Raw genomic sequence first — 13,576 nt, 5'->3', positions numbered from 1 at the left:
GATCCCATGGCACTATTTGAAAAGGAGCAGGAGATGTCAAAATAATACTGTGAAGACACTTAACACGTTCAGCGGAAATTACTCTTTTATTTCAGTGATGTTGGTTGAGGGATGAATATTGGTCCCGACTCCGGGGAGAACTCCACTGCTCCTCTTCAAAATAGAGCCATGTAATTTATTTTGACTGCTGCTACATATACACTAGGTTTCCACTGTTTCTGTTGTTTTGCAAGTGTAATTTTCCTGGGAATTCCGCAGGGAATTGTCCCAATGGTCTGATGTTATTCTGGTAGAAGATCAATGGAAATACTGGGGAAACAGTTCTGGAGAGTCCATCGAAGTTGCAACAGGAGATTGGGGAACCCAATGTGGAAATTCTACTCTTTTATGTATTGCTGCTGGATCTTGACATCTCACTGCAGTCTTGAGGGCGCGCTGCAGTGTCAAAGGTGCCGCCGGAGCGAAAACGGGTCGCTGCACATGGTGTTGACATTGCCATCGCCGGTGCAGCGGAGTGGGGCCCGACTGGTTACCGCCGCCCCTAAACTCCCGCGGAATTTAGCAGGAGTCGTTAGCGGCAGACCGTCCAGGCGAAAAGCCCGGAGGCACTAACAGGAGGCACAGACAACCCAAATTTCTCCCCCTCAGAATAAAACGAAAGTCATCTAATTAGCCGTCTTTCGGAAGTCGATGAGCCCCGTCTGCTCTCTCAGGTGGATGTTAAAGATCCCATGGCACTATTTTGAAGAAGGGCAGGAGTGTTCTCCCCGGTGTCCTGGCCAATATTTCTCCCTCAGTCAACATCACTAAAAGATTACCTGGTCATTACTGTTTGTGGGAGCTTGCTGCACACAAATTGATTGCCACGTTTCTTACATCACAACAGTGATACACTTTAAAAGTACTTAATTGTCTATAAAATGCTTTGGGACATTTTGAAGTTGTGAAAGGTGCTGTATAAATGCTAGTTCTTTCTGTCTTTAATATTGATTCTTAACCCATGTGTGGGAATAACATGGATGGTTTGATATACGGAGTCCCTTTAGCCTGCAGTTGCATTCCCTTAAGTACTAGGTGCTTTCTGAATAATTATGTAACTAACAACATTATATTTTTTATCATTCAAGATAAATTAATTCAGAAGCAATTCTAACTACTCCTTCACGAGTCTATAAAGTCCTCTGGCGCAGTTACTGGCCTGAGTTTCCTTATTATATTAGCGATAAGTACAGGAGGCCTTTGGGTTACTAAAACAAAATATTCATACAGTTCTGTTTAAATATTAACCACATTTATTTAAATAGTCTACATTATTAGGCGCAGCCCAGCAATGGCAATGCGAAAGTATTTGACTCCAGGCACGGGAACCACAGCTTGAAACCGAGTGCTGACATTTACGCTGCCAAACCCACAACCTCCACTACCAAGGAGGACAAGGGCAACAGGTGCATGGGAACACCACCACCTCCAAGATCCTTTCCATGTCATACACCATCCTAACTTGGAAATATATCGCTGTTCCTTCATCGTCACTTGGTCAACATCCTGGAACTCCGTGAAATCCTGGAAATCCTGGATCAGCCATGGTCTTATTGAATGACGGAGCAGGCTCAAGGGGCCAAATGGTCTATTCCTGCTCCTATTTCTTATGTTCTTATGTTCTTATGTAACTCCCAACCTAACAGCACTGTGGGAGTACCTTCAGCACACGGACAACAGTGGTTCAAGAAGGCGGCTCACCATCACCTTCTCAAGGGCAATGAGGGATGGGCAATAAATGCTGGCCTGGATAGTGACACGCCATATTATCCCACAGTTGAGCAGCCTGTGGAAGAAAGGGGAAAGAATGGTGCAAGGGGACAGGGGACAAATGTAGGGAAATTGTTTCATGCTTTGCCCATGCGCATTTTCACAGCATGTATGAAGATGTCAGTGGACCGGTGCATCTCAAACTGATGGGGTGGAGGGGACACCCTGAAAAAAAGAGTAGAATGGAAATTCTGAAAAACTAAACCTACATTACTAGCAAGGCTGCTTGCTGTTTTACCGTAAGTTGGATGGAAATCAAATCCATTAACTCCAGTGAAACTCCAGGAATCTCATATAATAAAACCATGCCGCTAAATTCAATCTGCAGCACCCGATTTTTCGGCGCACAGGTGCCAATTCAGGTCCAAAATGGTGTCCGAGGTGTGTGGGCCGTGCTGGATGTAATTTTGGGTAGGATGTTAGCACGGACGCTTGGAGTGTGCGCCGGAAATATACAGCATACGCAGATCATGACATCCATAATGACCATCAGACCAGTTGCTCCCAGACATGGAGCAGTAGTTTTCTATCCCTCCTTGGCCTGCAACATGACAGGGAGAATGAGCACAGGTGACACAGAGGAGGACAAGCTGCTCGAAGAGGGAGGAGCGAAGGCACATTGCGATCCCCGCACCCGTTTTCAAGGGCAAGTTTTACCCCCAAAAATTTAACGTATGCAGTCCTCGTAAATCAGTGATTCACAATATTAAAGTCTACTCCTCTTAATTCAGTCACATTATTACAATATGTTCCTCTTAATTCAGTCACATTATTACAGTCTACTCCTCTTAATTCAGTCACATTATTAGTCTACTCTTAATTCAAAGTGGATTAATTCAAATCTGACCATTCAATATTTTCAGCAACAAAATTTCCAATTCCTTAATTTCTTTCTGTTGCTTTATCCATACCATTGGATAAATCAATGTTTCTGAATGCAGTAAAATACAGTACTGAATTATCCAGAGTAAGCTGTTGTCAGGTGGTTACAATGGATCCAATCGTTGTGCTCCACTAACCAGTCCCAGAAGAAAGGTTTTTCTGTAAAATGACAGGTTTGTTTTGTAACACTGAATAACTTTTGGTAGTAGAATACATATTTTAAGACATTATTATCATACACCTCATTTAAATTGACAGTATAGACTGTTATCTCTCGCCCTGATTGCTCCAAGGGCTAAGACACTAAATATTTATTAGCTTGTGCAATACAGATGATTCTTTCCGCATGTGAAGGTTACTGTTTTAAATCCTGTGTTTTTGAGATGTTTATGTAAGGTAACTTCACGATTGCATGTCAGTTGGTACGTTCCGAGCCCACGTGTTTGTATAATGTGCAAATTTCTACCTTTGAGCTATGGTCAGCCTTAGGAAGGTGCACTTCAAGACGCACCAATTGTGCTTGACCTCTGACTTTACTGCTTGGTCACAGTGTGAGCTATTCACAATCACCCTCCTTGTGCTAAAAGAAAGAAAGACTCGCTTAACATACAGCACCTTTCACAACATCCCAAAGCACTTTTACAGCAAATTTTGTACTTTGGAAGTGTAGTCACTGCTGTAATGCAGGAAATGCGGCAGCCAATTTGCACACAGCAAGCTCCCAGAAATAGCAGTTCTGATAATGACCAGATCATCTGTTTTTAGGTGTTGGTTGAGGAATAAATATTGGCCAGGACACCAGGCAGATCTCTCCTAGTCTTCTTTTGAAATAATGCCGTGGAATCTTTCACATCCACCCGAGAGGCATCTTATCGAAAGACGACATCACTGACAGTGCAGTGCTCCCTCAGTACTGAACCTGAATGTTAACCTAGAATTTTGGGCTCAAATCTCTGGAGTGAGGCTTCAACCCACAACCTGCTGGCTCAGAGGTGAGAGTGCAGCCACTCAGCTAGGGCTGATGCACAAGAAAGTCCATCGCACTGTGTCAACAGCTGTTTTCTGGAGGGCAGGGTAAATATGCCAGTAATTTTGCGAGATGAATTTTCTCATGTTTCCCCACAAATCCTCTCGTTGGCCTTCATAGCGAGAGGATTTGAATATAGGAGCAGGGAGGTCTTACTTCAGTTGTACAGGGTCTTGGTGAGGCCACACCTTGAATATTGTGTGCAGTTTTGGTCTCCTAATCTGAGGAAGGACATTCTTGCTATAGAGGAAATGCAGCGAAGGTTCATCAGACTGATTCCCGGGATGGCAGGACTGACATATGAAGAAAGATTGGATCAACTAGGCTTATGTTCACTGGGATTTAGAAGAATGAGGGGGATCTCATAGAAACATATAAAATTCTGACGGGATTGGACAGGTTAGATGCAGGAAGAATGTTCCCGATGTTGGGGAAGTCCAGAACCAGGGATCACAGTCTAAGGATAAGGGGCAAGCCATTTAGGACCGAGATGAGGAGAAACTTCTTCACTCAGAGAATTGTGAACCTGTGGAATTCTCTACCACAGAAAGTTGTTGAGGCCAGTTTGTTAGATATATTCAAAAAGGAGTTAGAGGTGGCCCTTATGGCTAAAGGGATCAAGAGGTATGGAGAGAAAGCAGGAATGGGGTACTAAAGTTGCATGATCAACCATGATCATATTGAATGGTGGTGCATGCTCAAAGGGCTGAATGGTCTACTCCTGCACCTATTTTCTATGTTTCCAAGTAAGTACTTAATAGCTTCAAGAGCTGAAAATTCTCGAGAACAAGGTATGAAGCTGTAGCCGCTTCTTGGCGTAATGCCAGTCCTACTCTAGGATGGGTCTCTGTGTGTGTGACTGTTGGCAGTATTGGAATGGCTTCAACAGGTAGCATCACTCAGTGGATGACAGATAAACACATCAATCAAGAGTCCTAACAGCTTGTATTTTCCAACTCTTGAAGCCATTATGTACTTGCAAGGAGACTAGGGTAAAATCAGCACACAAGCACCACAGTGAATTACTGGCGCAGTTACCGCACCACCCAGCAAACTGCTTGAAATGGGTGGCACGATACGAGAGTTACTGGGGATTAGCTCAGAGCCTGGCCACTCGCCGGTTTGAGGCCTGAAGATTGAGGGGAGTCGCAATTGGAGCGGGTGGGTGTCCTGGGGCAGCAGCAGCCCAAATTATTTCTGTGGGACACAGAGGAGCACTTCTGCGCCCTCCAGGGCCCACAAAAATAATTCGACAGTTACCTTTCGAGGGCCTCTTCGGATCCATCGCAGGTGGAACTGGTCATCGTGAGCACTGCACAGGATCTGACCAGTTCCAACATAAAATGGCGATCGGGATCCTATTTACGTCACTAGACCTCTATTTCCATATTAAAAATGGGCCCATTGCCTGAAACAGATGGATGATTTAGACATTGGTCGGGCGGCCAATTTCGCACCGAGGTTAATGGGGCAGGAAGGCTGCCGACCCCATTTCGAGGCTGTTACCACCCCGTTAGCAGCAGGTGAAGGGAGTCAAAATTGACCCCCCCACGTGTCAACATGGCTCAGTCGGCAGCACCGATTGGTTCATTGGAGTCAGGTGGTGGCAGCTTCACGCCGCACTCTAGGATTTAGTCACGTAGTCCGGATTGGGTGCAGTACTGAGCGAATGGTGCATTGTTGGAGGTGCCGTCTTTCAGATGTAGGTTGGGAAAGGTCTCATGGCACAATTAGATTCAGAGCAGCGAATGGCCAAGATTCTCCAATCAACTAACACTCAAAAAAAACCAGATTAACATTACATTTTCTGTTTGTGGAACCTTGCTGTGCGTAAATTGGCTGCTGCATTTGGCTACACAACTACAGTGATTGTAGTTTCTTATCTCAGAGGGTCGTGAATCTTTGGAATTCTCTGGCCCAGAGAGCTGTGCATGTTAAGTCATTGAATATATTTAAGGTGGAGATAGACAGATTTTTGAGTCAAGGGTTACGGGGAGTGAGTGGGTAAATGGAGTGGAGGCCAAGATCAGATCAGCCATGATCTTAATGAATGGCGGAGCAGGCTCGAGGGGCTAAATGGTCTACTCTTGCTCCTATTTCTGATGTTCTTATGGATGACTGCACTTCAAAAAATATCTAATCTTTTGTGAAGCGCGTTGGAAGTATTTTAAGTTTGCTTCTGTTTTATTATGAATTTGAATTTTAAATCGAGAGTATTAGGACTGCAGAGATTATTTTAATGCATGAGATGGCCTTCACTCCACTCTGGAGATGTTGGGCCACCAATTACTGCTACCCTTTAAAGTAAAGGCTACGGGGAAAGAGCAAGGGAGTGGGTTTAATTGGATAGCTGTTTGAGCCAGTATAATTGGAGTCAGCATAGGCACGATGGGAAAATGGCCTCCTTCTGTGCTGTAAGACTGTATGCGTGAAATTAGTAATCAAGCAAGATAACCAATTTATTGTGATTGATACTTTTCTTCATTTGTAATCGAAAGGACTAATTCTGCCATTCCCCTGTTTAAATTTCTAGCAGTGAGATTCATTATCACAGTACATGTATGACACAATGACGAACCCTTTTGTCATTATCCCTTACTGCTAAATCCCATTTATAACATTCTGCTTCAGATCTACATTGGGCAGGTAGAGAAATGTGTCAATGCTGAGAGTTCTGCCCCTGCCCAGCAGTTAAAATTGAGCCTTGTCTGCTGTGAAGTTCATATTTCTCACAATGCCGCTCTCCAGTCATGTACCTCATTCACATATTGTGCACTTTACTCATCTGCAGCGTCAATTCATATTGATTGTACTCCATTACTTATAGTAATTCACACCTGATAAATCACATTACTGCTTTTTGTACTCCTTTAATATGTGACATTTCCCATTTACTGACTGTACTCTACACAGACTGCAAACTCTATTCACAGTCTCTATACTCTACACAGACCTTTGCTGTTTCGGATGACGTGAAAAGCTTATAATGGATGGGATGTCTAGTTTGGTTATCCTCTCGATGGCCTCCTGAGATGCTGAGTGGAGAAATGAGAGTTATTGATGCCAGTTCATTGGATATATTCAAGAGGGAGTTAGATATGGCCCTTACGGCTAAGGGGATCAAGGGGTATGGAGAGAAAGCAGGAAAGGGGTACTGAGGGAATGATCAGCCATGATCTTATTGAATGGCGGAGCAGGCTCAAAGGGCCGAATGGCCTACTCCTGCACCTATTTTCTATGTTTCTATGAGGAGCCTCCCACTACAGATCTCAGTGGGCAGGTTGATGTGTTTCCTGGTCTGGGACTCAGGGCCACAGTCACACTTCGGGTCGTCCTTCACCTTCCACTTGTGAAGCAGGTGGCCACATCGACCGTGCCCTGTGCGGATTGGGTTGAGCGCTGTCCACTATTCGAGGGAAGTCAGAGCCAGCGACCTCTGCTGTTGGCTCAGTGATGAGGCGTTGGTCCTTTATGTTGCTTGTGTCCCACCATTCCGTCCATCTGGAAAGTGGGTCGATACCTTCTGCATGAATATTGGCTGCTGTTTCCCAGAATGGCCGGCATGATTTTAAGCACTTTCATGGTGGGTTTTTCAAGTCTTCATGAATAGGGAGCTGATGACGATCTGCACGTGGTCTCCCTGTGTGTGCTAGCTCACCAAGACCTTGCCAGCGAATGTCATTGAGGAGACGACTGAACGCGCCCTCCCGGTCTGAAAAGCGTGAAAGCAGTTCATGAATTTGTGTTCCCATACATGGAACTTCATGTGCTGGGAGCACATGTCTGGAATTCAGGCAAAGTGCTGCCCGAGCCACATTACTTTTAATGGGCAGGAGCTGGATCGAGAGAATTGAAGCTTTTAAGGATAATTCCAAATGGATTGAATATTGTGGGGACTGCGGTGGTCCCTAAATGGCTTGGAAGTGTCACGATTTTAAGCATTTTCGTGGTGAGTTTTTCAAATCTTCGTGAATGAGAAGGCCGATGTTGCTCATGTCTTTTTCCGTCTCACGGGGGCAAATGGCAGGCGGGGCAATGTGGGACAGCACCGAGAGCCACTCAGTTGGAGTGGACCTGAGAGTCCCTGACACCATCCTCATGGCAGCGTTTAGCTGCATGTCCACGATCTTTGTGTGGCGGCCTTGTTGTTCAGATGGAATGCCGACACAACTGTCGTCTCTGGATTGGGGCGGAGACACCAGGTCCGGAAGGAGAATTCCTGCAGGTCCAGGTCACAAGTGAACATCCTACTTGCTTCCTATAACATTGATGCCTGTGTCAGCCGTGCTATCTCATCGGCAAAGGCAAACTCCCAGGATTTGGAGCAGGGCATGTGCGCCATGTAGGTGTTGAAAAAGACCAGTGTGAGCACCAACCCCTATGGCAGATCAGTGCTGAGCCTCCGTGTTCGGCTGGACTTGTCACCAAGGTAGACACGGAACTTATGGTTGCTCGTCCGGGTGTTGATAAGCCTGAGGGACTCACGGCATTGGATGATCATTGAAAGCTTCAGTAGCAGGCCTTCACAGCAGACAGTGTCGTCTGCCCATGATATGTCTGATGGCAGTTCCAGTCTTCAGCTGTTTCAGGAACCCTGCCTCAATGTTGGTAGGCAGTGCAAGGCCCTGGTCAGAGCAGCTCCTGTCCCCTCTGAAGCCGCCTGCTCATTTCAGAGGGTAGCTTCTAAAGCCGGTTTTAACCAGTTAAGGACAATCTGTTCGAATGCCTTGTAGGACATAGACAGAAGGCTTTGCTTTTGTTCAGTCAATCTGCCTTTGTCCAGGGAATCGCTGAGTACCGTTGCTGTATCCGGGTCTTGAGTGACACTGAACTCTGCCAGCAGTTCCCACTCTCCTGGGACCAGCAATGCACAAAGTCTTTCCTGTAGCTGCGCAGGACGCTTCTGGTGGCTACTGGGGCTGATAGCAGCCCACACATGTTCTCCCTGTGTGTGCTCATTCACCGAGAATTTGCCAGGGAATATCATTAAGAACGCGACCAAATGTCCGAAAGAGGCCTCCCAGCCTGAAAAGCGTGAAAGCGTCTACACAGAGTGCACTATTCACAGAGTGCACTATTCACAGAGTGCACTATTCACAGAGTGCACTATTCACAGAGTGCACTATTCACAGAGTGCACTATTCACAGAGTGCACTATTCACAGAGTGCACTATTCACAGAGTGCACTATTCACAGAGTGCACTATTCACAGAGTGCACTATTCACAGAGTGCACTATTCACAGAGTGCACTATTCACAGAGTGCACTATTCACAGAGTGCACTATTCACAGAGTGCACTATTCACAGAGTGCACTATTCACAGAGTGCACTATTCACAGAGTGCACTATTCACAGAGTGCACTATTCACAGAGTGTACTATTCACAGACTATTCACAGAGTGTGCTATTCACAAACTGTACTATTCAGAGTGTGCTATTCACAGACTGTACTATTCACAGACTGTACTATTCACAGAGCGCACTATTCACAGAGCGCACTATTCACAGAGCGCACTATTCACAGAGCGCACTATTCACAGAGCGCACTATTCACAGAGTGCACTATTCACAGAGTGTACTATTCACAGACTATTCACAGAGTGTGCTATTCACAAACTGTACTATTCACAGAGCGCACTATTCACAGAGCGCACTATTCACAGAGCGCACTATTCACAGAGCGCACTATTCACAGAGCGCACTATTCACAGAGCGCACTATTCACAGAGCGCACTATTCACAGAGCGCACTATTCACAGAGCGCACTATTCACAGACTGTACTCTTCACAGACTGTACTCTTCACAGACTGTACTCTTCACAGACTGTACTGTTCACAGAATATACTATTCACAGACTGTACTATTCACAGACTGCAAACTCGATTCACAGACTGTGCTGTTCACAGAATATACTATTCACCGACTGTACTATTCACAGACTGTACTATTCACCGACTGCTCCCTCTATTCACAGACTATACTATTCACAGACTATACTATTCGCAGACTATACTATTCACAGACTGTACTAAGGGGTGGGTAGAGGTCCTACTACTGGTCCTCATGTGGATCCAGGCCAGCCAAAGAGCACGGAGTACTCCCTGTATGAGCTCATGACCGGCAGAGCCATGCGAACCCCCACCCATGTGTTAGCCCCGGTACTCACGGAAGGTCAGCTTAGGGAAGCGAACTGGGACAGCTTTGTCAGGAATCTGTTTGAACACCTTAAACAGATGCACTGGCCGGCTGCTAACAACATGGGAAAGCAGCATCGGAGCAACCGACTGCTGCTAGAACCTCGCAAGCACCACAAGTGGGAGATACGGGACCAGGTCATGGTGAGGAACTACGCTAGAGTCGGGGTCTTTGAGGCACTGTACATGGGACCGTATCAGATTGTCAACAAGGCTAGCCCCATGGTCTATGCCATAAAATTGCCCCGCCGAACAAAGTGGTTCCACATAAATCAGTGCAAACTTTTCAACCCAGGGACAGCAGCTAAACGTAAGGGACAGCTGAAAACTCTAAACCACACTAAAGACAGGGACCCCCAGCCAATAGCCCCCGACTGTGGAAATCCCACAGGGGACATGGCAGACCTACAGACTACACCTAGAGGGGCGGTGGACTGTGTTACTGGAGGAGCCGCCCACCCCACCCCCCCCACAATCATTTTGAACTCGGACGCACCCCCAGCAGCCGGAGCCTTAAGAAGGACTTCCCGCACACCACGGCCAGAGACACCGTGGTCACCAGTGCTCCAATTTAAATGCTTCAGCCCCGGGATAGGGACCAGCTGCAAAAGGGCACCTAAGGTCAGAGACCAGCCCGCGAGCAGGGGCACCCAGCCAGTAGCCTCGGGAAACAAGGGACCCCCAGAAGGGATAGCGGTGGAGCAGCCACCAAGTGAGAGTCCCCAGCCCGTAGCCCTCGACCAGGCAGAACCCCCAGGGGAAGAAAGGAACCATGCAGCCACCCCTAAAGAGGCGGTGTGCTGCGGCACTGGAGGGGACGTTCCCCCGATAATGTGGGACTCAAACCCACGTCTGGTCAGGGTACTTAGGTCGGTCTGCACCGCCTAACCCTATCACCTACCTCGCTGGACACCCAGCGGGAGAAGAAGAAAGAGAGAAGGCAGGAATTAATCTGGCCACCTGGAAACGGGTGGCAGATGTACATATATAGTGATATGGATTTAAGAATGTTTAGTAATAAGTTAGAATAGAGTAAGATTATCTGTGTAATGATAAGTATATATGTATTAACATAGAAACATAGAAAATAGGTGCAGGAGTAGGCTATTCGGCCCTTCGAGCCTGCACCACCATTCGATAAGATCATGGCTGATCATTCCCTCAGTACCCATTTCCTGCTTTCTCTCCATACCCCTTGATCCCCTTGGTCATAAGGGCCATATCTAACTCCCTCTTGAATATATCCAATGAACTGGGGTAAGGAAAAGAATCTACCTGTGCAGCTGTTAAAAGAAGTACAGGCCGGGTAATCCCCGGGAGTGAGAAGAATCTACCGGTATAGCTATTAAGGAAGCACCGGTAAGATAACAAGTAGAACGGCTGTGAGATAAAGTTAAAAGCAATCAGTCCACAAGAAACTAAATAAGACAGCCAGTCAATTAAAGATTATGAGCCCAATTTGGAATTCGGTCACCTTTGTCAAGCCAGAGAACTTTCTCAGGGCTAGACAATCTGTTTTATGTGCCCCTACAGGAAAGAGGACAGTATGGAAAGGATCCTGTTCCTGCTCGCCCTGATAAGGATGAGCAGCAGTGACCGAGGAGACGTAGAAGAATCCCTCATTTATGGGTGTTCAGGAGGGAGAGGACCGATCGTAACCGCCGGGGGTGGTCCCCGAGATGTGGAAGAACTCGCTGTTTATGCCCACGAGGGAAGATGGCCAGGGTGGCTGGGATCTAATTCTACCCGCTACTCCAGTCAGGAAGGTTTTACCTACGGGGAGGCCTCACTTCCATGCCCCGGATGCGGATCATCGCTGCCCGAGTCAGTGTTACAGAGGGAAAGCGTGTGTGTTTGATTTTCAAAGGGAACATTCCCCTGGGAAGATGGTGGTGGCTCAGAAAACTCAGCAAGGACGCATGGGACCAGGAATCGGACTGGGAAAGACTCAGTAATGATACGAACTGCACCATCACGGGGACACGGGGAGGAGTAAAAGTGTGTTGGGACAAATGGTGGGAATCCGAACAAGGAATTTATGTCTGCATGTGGGGATCAGAGAGTATTTGTCCCGCAGGCATATCAATCGCCTTCACCAGGCAAGATGAAGGGGAAGGGATGGGGTGGGATTCTAGCCTACACGGGTGCCCGGTCCCACACTCCCCACTCCCAATTAACGCCACTGAACTAAGAGCACACATTAAGAAACCCCTGCCCACAACCCCATCAATACACACAGTAATAGAAAGGTGTCCCACCACTACCAAAGGACCTGGGAACGGATTAGTATTGGTACTGACTGCAAAGGTGTTATATCAGGGGGTACATTATGCAGTAGCTTCAGTAATATTAAACCTTACCGAGGTACACCTACCTGCATGGTGTCCGAAGGAAATAGAGCTGCTATACCAGATCCTGCTGAGAGACATGTTTAAGAAATTTTATGAGTTAGACTTTGGAAATGTAGACAAAGCAGACCTATACACCCTAAACGCTAGTGACACCATGGGCTCAGGGAGACCTAGAAGGGGAATCATAAACAACGATTTCACTACCTAAAATACAGCATCCTCTGTAATAAATAGCCGAGATGACATAGAATTGCAAACACAGATAAACAGTTCAAAGACCCAATTGAGAAAAATCTTGAAACACGAGAACACGGTAGTAGGATCAGAACTACACGAGGACCAGGCTATGACTGTCCATTTAAAAGAAATAGTGGCTGAGCTGGAAAAACATGCACAGACAGTGAATGCACTCATACGGGAGGATAGAAACGCTTCTGACCAGGCTGCACAGAATGAGGTGTGCGTACTGCCTGGGGCATGGTTGTTGGGCGAGGGCCGCAACAACCTGGAGGATTTAAAACAAGGTGTCCCGTCTTGGATCAGGAACAAGCACCTCGCAGCCCTCCACCCGTACAGCAATTCACTAAACCCGTGCCAGCTCCGCCTAGCCTCTGAAGCCTACCCTGTCCCAGTAGACTGTGGGAAATCTAACCACACCATTATGGGAATAGTATTAAGGATGCCGGTCATGGGTGGGACAGCCCGACCCGCACCAGTATACCAGGTGGAGAACATTGGAATTATTCAGGGGGGTGCACACATTTGTTTCGCAGCGGTCCCACCCTATGTCATTAATTGAGAACACGCTGTAACGGGTACTGACCTCTCCGGGTACCAGAGCCGGGGGTGCACACATAATACTGTGTCCTCAGTACTTGAGTGCCCATTCAAAGTCACAGTGTGGGGTTAAAGCTGTTGGCACACAATCTATTAACTGCAGCATGGAGGTAATGGCAGAAGACCATGTCCTTCCACAGGTAGCATACATAGCGGGTGAGACATATTGTGTCACCACCAGTGTGCCCCACTACCAACATGGACACTTCTGGTGTCCGGTAAGTGACAGCAGTTTTTGCTTCAAACCTGAGGCATCAGTTCAAGTGACCCAGGAACGGATTGTTCCCATTCCTGAACCCTCCACTGTCCACCTCACTGTGAAGGAAAACATTACAAACCTGCAGGATGATGTTGGACATTTTGGCAATCCAATTCCCCCTCCACACGAACACCTTACCGCTCTGCTAAAAGCTGTAATTATCTCACAAAACACTTCTACATTCTAGAACAGAAAACAATTGAGATAGGGAGAAA

The sequence above is a fragment of the Pristiophorus japonicus genome, chromosome 7 (genome assembly GCF_044704955.1).
Source record: "Pristiophorus japonicus isolate sPriJap1 chromosome 7, sPriJap1.hap1, whole genome shotgun sequence".
Classification (NCBI taxonomy): domain Eukaryota; kingdom Metazoa; phylum Chordata; class Chondrichthyes; family Pristiophoridae; genus Pristiophorus; species Pristiophorus japonicus.
Note: the sequence above shows the minus strand (reverse complement) of the source record.